General features: G+C 39.8%; 1 non-coding gene across 1 annotated transcript; it reads left to right on the top strand.

The window, feature by feature from the left end:
* Positions 1 to 3,860: 3,860 nt before the first annotated feature.
* LOC124650711 lies at positions 3,861 to 3,954 on the top strand. Its single transcript, XR_006987136.1, has one exon. It is a non-coding gene; the product is annotated as a small nucleolar RNA R64/Z200 family (small nucleolar RNA).
* Positions 3,955 to 11,081: the final 7,127 nt, after the last annotated feature.

Below are 11,081 nucleotides of genomic sequence, written 5' to 3' on the forward strand. Positions count from 1 at the left end.
TCGATGCAGTAGATATATATCATGTATGGAAGCAGATCGAGCTGCAACCGCTGTGACGTACGGTTTCATATCGTGCGTACAAGGGTTCCCCGGCCCAGTGCTGAAAATTCTGTGTTGTACTAAAGCCATTCTTGTTGCTCACTTAGTATTATACTAATAAAAAAATGTAACACTGAGGCACTGTTGCATGAATGTTTCTTGTATGTCAGAAGTGACAGGGTTTTGTAGTTTTATTTGTTGATACCGGGAGTGGTCTTTTTGGATCAATTCTTCTCCAGAATAGTACTATATGCTAGCAAAAGTAAACTGTGTTGTCTATGCATAAACTAATTAATGATTTATGAGTTGCGGAAATGGTGTTTGATTAGTATCTTTTTGGGCTCAGTTATCAAGTTATAAATGAAATAGGGAGTGATGAGATACTATCTTAGTATCTTGACGCACACCTAAAACCTACCAGTGTCTACGCTCTGGTGGTTTAACTACCTGTGTTATCAAGTTAGCTCGAGTTTTACAGGATAAAGATTGCCATACATGACACTAATATACTAAACAAAATTTATCTTATGAGATATTACTTGTCGAATCTTAGTAGCTATATTCCTACTAGAACCCATCTTCTACCTGAACCACGCTTGGACTGAAATGTATGTGTCCAACTTCATGATATCAGATGCAGCGGATGGAAGCGACACACGACGGCGATGCAAAAGGCATGGCGGTTCAGTCCCGGACGTTCACCCCTTGGTTCGGCTTCGACTAGTTGATCTCCCTGGTAGGTAGCACGGCCACCGAGCCATGACGATTCTGTTTCCTGCCTCCACTGTGCGGTACCACTTTGTTTTGTGATGATCTCGATTGGTCATCTGGCCCATGAGCCATAGTGTTGATCTGTTGAGGTTTCTATGTAGCTGGGATTTGATCACCTAGCTATTGGTGGTGTGCAATGTTTATTTAGTTGGTTTCAGGAAAATTTACTTAGCTTATGTAAGCCCAAGTATTTTATTTCTATTGATCCCTCTTTTAAAACTTTGGTAATTGAGGGAATGAATTTCAATGGTAGGTACATGAGGTATAGTTAGTTAAAGGGGTACTGTTTCACATATGTTTAGTCTTTGCTTGGCGCCTTAGTATTTTTAGCTGTAGGTTCAAAGCTGGGTTCATATTGTCTCCAAATCTGGAACTTGCTATATATGTATATTGGAAGGCTTTTATTTATCTTTACAAACTTGATCGGCTTTTCTAAAAGTACATCTAATCAAGTATAAGTGGACATTTGAAATGTACAATGGTATGAGTACTTTTTAATGTATTCTTGTACCATCCATATTTGCAGCTAGAGTGTGTATATGAGGAGGCTGTCCTGTAAAATTGGAATTGCCTTTAATGCCTTGATCCAACTTTTTAATTAAGGAGACGTAATTAGCTTCAGTTCTAAATGATTTGACATATTCCTACAACGAAAACCACCTTTGCGTGGGCAAGTAAATACATACTCCCTCTGTCTCAAAATAACTGACTCCACTTTGTCTATATGTGAATGTATCTAAATGCATGTTAGGTGTAGATACGTCTGTATCTTGTAAGTTGACTCACTTGGATCTATTTGAGATAAAAGGAGGGGAGGAAACAATCCATATTTTTGTTTAATGCTCAATTTACTGCCGCCCTCAAGTTCAGATTCAGTTGATTTCTAGTGTTCATATTCATGTAGCGTTTAACTAGTAGACCATGTACAATTGCTTCTTTACTTTTGACCAATTCGCGTGCCTGATGCAATCTCGTACTTTTGCAGATTGTAGTAAAATCTGGTTTCTTATTCCACTGGTGATTTGACATGCTGTTTATTTTGTGAATGTACTCTGATACTATGATATGCATTTCTCTTTTCATGTTTTAACAAGTCCAATTCACAAGAAAGCTCTAGGCTCCTTGTTTGAAATATTAATTTCCAAGAACTACCTTTGCTCTGTAGGTTTCGATCAGCACATGGCATCACGTTTTTATGTTTGCTTGCAGTAAACAAAGTTGTGTAACCTTGTTATCTTGTAATTGCAAGCAGGAGGAGATTTTGGTGGTGTCCTTAGTTACCGCAAAGTTCCTATTGCCGGCTGCTGCGTCCTCCGTGAGGCCGCTTTGCTGCGGGACGGCACGACATCTAGTCTCCACATCCTTGCGTTCTCCGCCAACATCCTCGCCGGAAATAAGGCCACGCCCGTCGAGGCCATGCAGCCGGTGAGACATCTCATCATTCGTCTTAAGCGCTTGTTACAGGAGGCTCCACAGGTGTAGAAAGTAAGTTGGCGGCGCTAATTTACTAGTTCATGATTGGATTCTGCCAGTTGTCGTTTGTAGAATCATGTCTGCATGGCTTGGCCAGATTTGTCTGAGTAGAGGCTTACACAAAATTTGTGTGCAAGGTTGGATAGTAGTTCGGATGTGGATGCTTACCTGATGCAAGCGGCTAGATAGTTCTAGAAGAGAACTAAATATAACCTCCGTCCCAAGGAATAAGGCATACGCGTATTTCAAGACGAACTTTGACCATAAAAATTGAGCAACAAAATATTGATTATATTATATGTAATTAGTATCGTTGGATTCGTATTGAAAAACACTTTCTAATGATTCTAATTTCGTACAAACAATCTTTATATATCTGAATCAATTCTTGGTCAAACAAAGTTCAATAAAGAAAGTTGTGTAATCTTGTAATTGGAGGAGACATAAGTTCTAAACTACTTGGGTTATGTAAATAATCAGGTATAGCATTTGGCAAGCAAGTTCTCACACTTCTCTGGATTGTAAAATTGTTCGTTTTCTCATTCCATGGTGATTTGAGTGTTGTTCACTATTCATATTTTAACAAGTACCAGTCAAAAGAAAGCTCCTAGAATCTGGAAATAACTTATCCAAGAACTAATTTTGCTGTGTAGGATTTTATCTGCCCATGGTATCACGTTTTTATGCGGCATTAAGATTCTTTTGTAATATTGTAATCTTGTAACTGCAGTTGTAGAAGATGGTGTCGGTGTCCTTCACCACCGCCAAGTTCCTGGCGATAGCAGCTGTGTCATCCGTGAGCCCTATCTACCGCGCGCCGGCGCGCAACATCTGGGCTCCCTAGCTCCTAGTGGTCACCGCCAGAAACAAGGTTGCGTCCTCTGATGTGTGCAGCCTGTGAGACTTCTCATCTCTTGTCTTCGGAGCATGTTGCAGGACAGCTACACAGGTGTAAGAAAAAGAACTGTCATGGCGTTGCTGTTTACTGCTCTCAATTGGATTCTGGGATCTGTCATTTGTAGATCCAGGACTGCATGACTTGGTTCAAAATTTGTTTGAGTGGAGGCTGGCACCAACTTGTATGCAATGTTAGATAGTAGTTTGGATGTGAATGCTTACCATACCTAGCTAGTAGCATGTAGCTCCCTAACATGCTTTCCTCTGCTAATGATCATTCATGTGATAGTGTCTCTTGTTGTTGTTAAATTAGAGATCCAATGTTGCATTATATTAGAGGATATAGAAGTACTACACTACCGGTTATGTAAATATAATCAGGGTTAGTATTTGGCAATAAGGATTGACATAGTAATAAGGCTAAGAATATAGTCAGAGAAGTTTTTCAAGTCAATAATACTGATTAGTAAATATGGGCTGAAAACAGTGGTGGTTGTTCAAAGCGAGGTGTTAGTAGTTTATCTAGTTGTATTTTTGTGTTGTCTTGTCCTCTGTAGTTTATTGTAGGTATAGCTTGATATCCCGAGCGGAATGAATGATAACTACACATTGGTATGATTTTTTCAAATATATCCCACTGTCCCATTCTACCATTGGTCAACTTTGTGACCACAATTGCAAAACTGCTATGATGAATCATGAAATCAACACCGCATGTCAAACCTAGATATGCCAATGTATTGATGAGAAGATATTTCATATTCTGAGCTAATTTTTTTTGTTTAATTGCTCAGTTTCTACATGCATGTTTTGTTCATAAACAAAGAGTTATGTTCCTTTGGTGTTGTCTTAGTTTGTTCAATTGGTATCTACATTTTTTAATTATTGTCTACATGATTAGTTTACTTTGATGAAGAGTGGAGTTCCCCTTTTGTAAAAACTGTTTCTTTTTTATTTATCGGAAAATTAGCTAAGGTTATAAATACACAAAACTTTTTAATCTTTTTATGAGTTTCTATGTTATCTAGATGGAATACATCTTTTGTTATTCAGGCATATTTACTAATATGATGGAGCAATGCTCCTGTGATTCTTAGTATTTAAGACCTTGATAATACCTCCACACATTTTCTGGTTGTCCATTTTATTAATTGAAAGTAACTCCACACATTTTCTGGTTGTCCATTTTATTAATTGAAAGTAACTCCACACATTTTCTGGGTGTCCATTTTATGTTCATGTAACTCCTACATTGTTAGCATTTAAGACACATGTGGGCAGCGGCAGGTTCAGCACCAATGACTTTCTCCATTTGGACGACACCGGGGACAAGAGCGGGCTATGGCGACTCGTAGTAAGGTGTGTCCTGCTACCTTTTTTTCATAACTTTGTGCTTTTTCGGTGCTGCCCGTGCAACCCAATATCCCGGCTTGATTCCCGTTGTTAGTTCCTTCTATACTCTTTTCTAGGTCCACTGGCATGTATCTAAAGTTCTGCTCATTTCTGCAGCATTAGGCCCTGGAGCACCACCTCTGCCTGACCTGCTTGCGCCGGCAACAACTCGTGGTGACACCGGCTGCCATGACAGAAGCGGCAAGGCGCCCAAGCAGCCACAACTGACGAGGCACTGGAGATGGATGAACTCCTCAATGTGTTCAATATGCCTGTGTCGATCTCACACGTCATGGTAAGCTACCAACCTGTGGTCCTCTCCGCATCCATACCTAAAAAGGCAAGATTTTATTTCTTGCTCATTCTTGTGGAGAGAAGGAGAAGAGCCTCAATTCTATGTGCTCACGCGAAATTTTTGTATTTCCATGAGAATTTTTATTAATGATCTACCCAATGAGATTAATCAATTGGTGATGTGCCCCAGTGCCCTGGTTTGCGTGAGATGGTGCCGCTGCTGGTGGATAAGGCGCTGGAGAATGTTCATCATGACATGTATGCCTTCAGGGATGATCGGATGTGTAAACCTTGCATTTGCACTTGCTTTGGTCCATGAAAGAGTTGTTTTGTACATGGCTAATTGTTTGCACTCGCTTAGACTTGTTCTTCCTTAGTTTGCTTGAGGTTGCGTGATGAATACATTATCTTTGTAATTTTCTGTCATTGGTAGCATTGCTCCAGTTTGTCTGACTTCATTACATGCTAATCTGGTGTTGTTCATGTTGGTTCCACTTGCATATGTAACTATGTAATTGAGCTTACTATATAGAATAGTAAATATGATTTATTATTACTTCCTAAAATTCTGATTCTTCCTTGTGTGTCTGGTCACATTTCTTACCAAGATTTTTTCACTTGTTACCCGTGAACATTAGCACATTAAGCTTTCTAGCATGCAGTGTTTTATTAGTTGATATGCCTTAATTTTCTCTTCAACAGGAGCTATGCACGCATGCATTTGAGGAATGTGAACTGCCGTAGTAAGAAGTAAGCTCTCACAACAATCAGGTGAGCAGTTAGGTACTGAGAACTAGAACCAGCTTTACTTATATAAATTGTGGTTCAGGTCTAGGAGCTAGCTAAGCTAGCATTCATTTCGTGCTCCATTTGATTTTTTCTTCACCTAGGCATAATCTCTAGCTAGCTATTTATCTACATAGATTAATTGAACCAGCAACCTGTTGTTGCTGCATGTACATTAAATGTGGCTAGTCAAGAAGCCTCACAACCGACTTCCTTGGAGCTAATCTAGTGGGATTCCTTGATTTAGTTGTTGACTTAATCAATGTCAATCTCAAACAGGATTATTATTTAATTTGGGCTAAACCTGGAGATTGAGTTCTTATTTAATATAAGCGGGTTTTTGTATTGCCATGTTTTGGATGTTTGCGGTTGTCGAAGATGATTTGGGCTACTAGATCAATGTGGCTATTCTCTCTTATAATTCAACACAATTAATGATGCCTTATAAAGATTAATTATGTTATTGATGAATTAATGCTTATGAAAAGATGAATTTCTATTCCAAAATTGTTTGGCTGAATTTGAAATTTATCCAGGGTTTGGAGCATGTATGTATACCTAAGGAAGTTGTGGTCCAGGGTTGCAACGCTGAGGCACCGTTTTGCAGGTAGGTACTTGAGGGCATGAGCTAGACTTGTATTGATGTCCTCGACTTGGTAGCTAATCTAAGCTAGCATTTGGTGTATGTCTCCCTGGTTCTTTTTTTGAACCCATTCATTGTCTATGTTGCTTAGTTTTATGCTAGCATGTTCTTTAATTGAGAACTGAGCTCTACCACCTCATTGTGGATGGGTTTGAGTTATCTTGTATGAAATTGTTTTCATCAATCGAGTGCACTACTACGACAGTAGTATTTTTTTTGTTGTTGACTGTTCTACCGCTGCCTATTACTATTTTACTAGACCAGACTATGGACTTAGTGGTGTGGATTAAGATGACAAGATTGCGATCGTTTGAGACTCTTTAGATTTGAAAGTTTGAAGTTGGTGTTATTGGTACTTTTCTCTCTGGTTTGCAATTCATCCATGAGCTTTGGGATCTTGTCAAACCATAATGCCGAGGTTCTAGTTGGTTGGCATTCTCTGACATTCTTTTTGCTCCCTTCGAATATATTTTGTTTAGTGCACAAGTGCAGAACTGTACATGATGTCTTGCTTGGAGTAGATTTATGTATCATGTTTGTATGCTCCTGTACAAAACATATGGAGATTGATTGAAAATAATGTATGATAAACAATTTGTTTCTTGAAATGCTTTCAAACTGAGGAAACCAAACAAGTAGTACTCGCGTATATACATTTGGTCTTGAATGTTCATATAATGAGCTCCCCATTGCTGGTTCTTAAGATTCCAATTATATGTAAATCTTGTTGTTACGTTTCATATTAGACCAACATTACATTACCCGGAGCATGTAAAGTTAATTATGTTTACTTGTAAAGAACAAAGCCGACATGCGTACCAAGCAGTCGGGAGAAGCACTAGAGCAATGGCGTCGGTCATGCGCCAGCCGCTGCCACCTTGTCCGTTGGGGTGTGCAACTAGCTTCCGTTGCCTCCGCCGACGGAAAGAGAACATCGGGGAAGTGAAGTGCAGCCGCAAGCAGCAAGCCGCATTGTTGTCAGAGGTGACCTCGATAGCAGGCGTAGTAGCGAGAACCTTTGGTCTTGGCCTTGAGTTGTCCGGTCCAATCGGGTAACGTTTTTTCTTGTCATTTGTTGGTTATATTGTGTAGGTATTAAATTTTTTGTAGCCATGCATCATCACACTCTGCTAGAATTTTTCTGGTGGCCGCTGTCATTAAAATATTCAGAGTGGTAGCTAGATGTTGTGTTTTGTATCATGTTGCTTCAGGTTCAGGTGGGATGAGCATTTGTTTCATGCTTTCCGTTGGTGGTACCGGCTCTAGCCTATTGGCATACATGCTAATCTGGTTGTTCATGGTGGTTCCACTTCCATAACTAACTATGTAACTATGCTTAATATATTAAATAGTAAATATGATTTCTTATTCCTCTCCAATTCTGATTTCTTCATTGTGTCTTGTCACAGTTCTTACCAAGAATTATGCAGGCATGCATTTGAGGAATGTCAACTAGTGTAATAAGAAGTGTGCCCACAACAATCAGGTGAACAAGTTAGGTACTAGGAACTAGCTATACAAATATATAAATTGAGGTTCTAGCTACTAAGCAAGCATTCATTTCCTGCTCCATTTGATTTTTTCTTCACCTGGGCACTCTACCTATCTATCTATGTGCATAGATTGATTGAACCAACAACCTATTGCTGCTGCATGTACCTTAAATGGGGCTACATGTTTACTTGTACACTTATTTTGAAATCGTCAAAAATCCTCACAACCTATTTCCTTTGAGCTAATCTAATGGCCATCCTTGATTTAGTAGTTGAGTTAACCAATTTCAATCTCAATCGAGCTTATTATTTAATTTGGGCTAAACCTTGAGATTCAATTCTTATTTAATATAATAGGATTTTTGTATTTGCTATCTTTCTGCTAGTTGTTCTTGCTGGAGATGTGGCTATTCTCTCTTATGATTCAACACTATGTGGCTATTACTGTCTTATGATTCAACACAATTAATGCTGCCTTATAAAGATGTTACTCGCGGAATTGATGCTTACCGAAAGATCAATTTCAATTCCCATTGCCTGACTTGGAAATTTATCCAGGCATGTATGTATACCGAAGGAAGTTGTGGTCCGGGGTTGCGGCGATGAGGCACTCGTTTTGCGAGGTAGGTACTTGATGGCATGAGCTAGGCTTATATTGATGTCCTGGACCTTGGAGCTAATCTAAGCTAGCATTTGGTGCTCAATTTTAATCTGTCTCCTTGGTTTCTTTGGGACCCATTCAGTTTCTATGTTGCTTAGTTTTGTGCTAGTCCGGTCTTAAATCAAGAACTGATCAAAGTTCAGCCATGCCACTTTGGATGGGATTTGAGTCATCTTGTATGAAACTATTTTCATCAATCAATTGCGCTGCTACGATAGCTAATGAATGTTCTACCGTTGGCTATTACTATTTTACTAGACCAGATTATGGACTTAGTGATCTGGTTTAAGATGACAAGTTTGGGATCATTCAAAGATTTGAATGTTTGAAGTTGGTGTGTTTAGTACCTTTCTATTTATTTGCAATTCATCCATAAGCTTTGGGATCTTGTCAAACCATAATGCCTAGGTTCCAGCTTGGTTGGCATTCTATGAGATTCTTTTTGCTCCCTTCTTTGAATATTTTTTTGTGCACTGGTGTAGAACTGTACATGATGTCTTGCTTGGAGGAGATTTATGTATCATGTTTGTATGCTCTGGTGCAAGACATATGGAGATTGATTTAAAACAATGTGTGGTAAACAATTTGTTTCATTAAATGCTTCGAAATATGTCTAATTTGTACTGAGGGGTATTGTATATACATCTGAGATGTCTAAATGTTCATATAATTAGCTCCCCATTGCTGATTCTTTAGATTCCAATTTTCCGTAAATCTTGTTGTGATATTTCATATTAGACCAACATTACATAATCTAGAGCATGTCAAGTTACCTATGTTTACTTGTAACGAACAAAAACTCACATGTGTGCAAAACACTCAGCAGAAGGAGGATAACAATGGCGTCGATCATGCACCAGCCGCTGCCGCGTTGTCCATTGGGGCATGCAACTAGCTCGCCGATGCCTCCGGCGTGGGAAGAGAATGTCGGGGAAGTTAATTGCAGCTGCAAACCGTAGTGTGGTAGCAGCGAGAACCTTTGGTCTTGGCCTTGAGCTGTCCAGTCCAATCCGGTAACATTTTTCCTTCTCATTTGTTGGTTATGTTGTGTATTTCTTAAATTATATGTAGCCATGTATCATTACACTCGGTAGAATTTTTCCGGTGGGCACCGTCCTGAAAATATTCAGAATGGTAGCTAGCTGTTGTGTTTTGCATAACATTGGTTCAGGTTGAGGTCGGCATGACCGCAATGACCATTTTGTTACATGCTTGCTCGTTGGTGGCACACATGCTTGTTATAATCGTATTTCAGGAGGTCTGATTTGATATATAAGCCTAGTTGTACTTGTTGGAATTTTTTAATTCTGAGTCACGGGAGTGGACATGTGCTTGGTATTTGATTACCTGAGATCACACAATTGGATAGGTGCTTGATCTTTCATTACCCGAGATATGGTGACGCTTCTATGATTTGGGCAAAGTAGGATATGTCATGAAATGTGTGTTGCACAAGTGTAGTAGTAGCAATCGCACTTGACTTGATGTGCATGTAAAGTTTATCATATCTATCGTTTTTTCCTGATAGTAGCTAGCCGATGTGCATATGCTATAGCTGGTGCTGGCCCTGGCTGCTGGTTCCGGCTGGATCCGAAACATGTAATGGTGCCAGAGCTGGCACTTGCATTGGTTTCACCATCGATCTATTTTTTTTGCAATCTGTTCCTGAAAGAATCATCTTACATTCCTAGTCGCTTGAGCATGATTCATGGACTGAGCTTCTTCTTCGACCAACGGTAGCTGGATGCAGAGCTGGAGCGTCTTTAAGGGCTTATCTAACAGTGTAATGTACCATCATAAACACTGTTTTCCTGTCTTGCCTTTTTTTCTCAAGGGATAACGAAAATGTGTGCTCATGGATGCTAATAATTCTACGGAACACACTTCCTCCTGTAGCTTTACATCCCAACTCCCAAGTAGTTTCTAATTGTGTCCCTCGTTTAAACAGCTGATGCTTATCTTGTTGGTTTGTGATTTTCAGGTATAGAAGAAAATGCCAAGACGACCTGAAGCAACTAGTTTATGTCCGTGTGATTTTTCTGGTCGCTTTGGAGTCTGACCCTGCCTGGAAAGCTGGCTTGGCCTTGGCGGTGCCACTGCTGGTGATGTGCTGCCTGTTGCATGTGTGTGATACTACTGTTTCGGTCCTTGTAGTGTCATCTTTTTAATGCTCCAGACCAGGGAGTTTTGTAATGCTCCAGACCAGGGAGTTATAGTTATTGTGTAGCTAGATGTAACCCGTGGTACGTTTGCATTCTTTGGTACTTGACTAGTGTTTTTGTCTGGCCAGAATTTGCAAATCATGTGGGTTATTTTAAAAGATATGATTTGTGTTGCGTACACAGTAAATGTTAAAAAAAGAGGAAAGGTTATGCCAATATTTTGAGCACTCGTTGCTATCTATTTTTCTGTTAATAATATGTCATCCATAATCAAGCTGAGCTTGCTGCTAGGCAGAGGAAATCGATTCACACTGGTAGAAAAATGGTCTTTAGTCGCGGTTCGCAACTGCTATTAGTCGCGGTTGCGCAACCGCGACTAATTAAGCGCGACTAAAGGCCCCCCCCCCCCCCTTTAGTCGCGGTTGCTTACGAACCGCAACTAAAGGCCCGTCCACGTGGGCGGCTACCGT

The sequence above is a fragment of the Lolium rigidum genome, chromosome 4 (genome assembly GCF_022539505.1).
Source record: "Lolium rigidum isolate FL_2022 chromosome 4, APGP_CSIRO_Lrig_0.1, whole genome shotgun sequence".
NCBI lineage: Eukaryota > Viridiplantae > Streptophyta > Magnoliopsida > Poales > Poaceae > Lolium > Lolium rigidum.